This window comes from Procambarus clarkii, unplaced genomic scaffold, assembly GCF_040958095.1.
Source record: "Procambarus clarkii isolate CNS0578487 unplaced genomic scaffold, FALCON_Pclarkii_2.0 HiC_scaffold_2300, whole genome shotgun sequence".
Lineage (NCBI taxonomy): Eukaryota > Metazoa > Arthropoda > Malacostraca > Decapoda > Cambaridae > Procambarus > Procambarus clarkii.
Window position 1 is genome coordinate 8,655 of NW_027191307.1, and position 1,228 is coordinate 9,882.

Sequence of the window (1,228 nt, forward strand, 5' to 3'; positions counted from 1 at the left end):
GCGGGGGTTGAGCTTTGCTCTTTCGGCCCGCCTCTCAACTGTCAATCAACTGTTTACTAACTACTTTTTTTTTTTCCCCCACGCCACACACACACACCCCAGGAAGCAGCCCGTGACAGCTGACTAACTCCCAGGTACCTATTTACTGCTAGGTAACAGGGGCACTTAGGGTGAAAGAAACTTTGCCCATTTGTTTCTGCCTCGTGCGGGAATCGAACCTGCGCCACAGAATTACGAGTCCTGCGCGCTATCCACCAGGCTACGAGGCCCCATGTGTGTGTGTGTGTGTGTGTGTGTGTGTGTGTGTGTGTGTGTGTGTGTGTGTGTGTGTGTGTGTGTGTGTGTATACATGAATAGTTTCCTATATGTGATAATAGTATTATTAAGTAATGTTAATGTCTTCTCACAGACATAGGATAACATAGGATAACAACCCACACTCCCGTATTTGTGAAATTTAGGTAAAGATTTACTCCAAGTCTTTCGCACTCTCCTGAGTGCTTTGTCAAAGTCTGAGTGTGTGATTAGGACGAGACTTACATCTCGACGTCTAATGAGGCTATTATCCTAGATCCTGATCAGGTCATTGATCATGATTAGTCGGGATTAGAAGTGACCTGGGCCAAGAAGGATAAGAGGACTTATCCTCCTTGATAAGATAAAAGTGTGGGTTTTATCCAATGTTATTATTAATTATTGGTATAATTTCTAATTATTTACAACGTCTCAATTCTCACTTACAGCGATATACAGAGGTATATGGCTGCTACTTAAGAAGTTTTCAAGGTTTACAGCAAAACCTCCAGGAGGGTGGGGGGGATGTGATTTACGAGAGCTTGTGTACTGGCTTGGTTTACAATGGTGTACTGAGAGAGGTGGTAGCCCCTTCATGTCTGCTGTGAGACACCACTTGGATTATTAACCTATTGTGGTTTGTGTTTTGTGTGTGTGTCTGCTGTCTTACTTGTTTGTTGAGGGCTGGTAAACCCATGGTTTTATTGGCTGGTTGATTGTCTGATTGGCTTGCTTGCTTGCTTGCTATCATCACCTCGGGGCTGGGAAAGTATACTTCACGCTCCTTGCTCACTCATGTATACCGGTTTACACCAGGCTGCAGGTTAACACCGTCTGCTCGCTAGTTAAACAACCGTTCGTTACCAATTTACAACCCAGCCTGGCTCGCGTTGGTTGTAAACTCACACAAACACAATTAAGGGCTATTAGATTC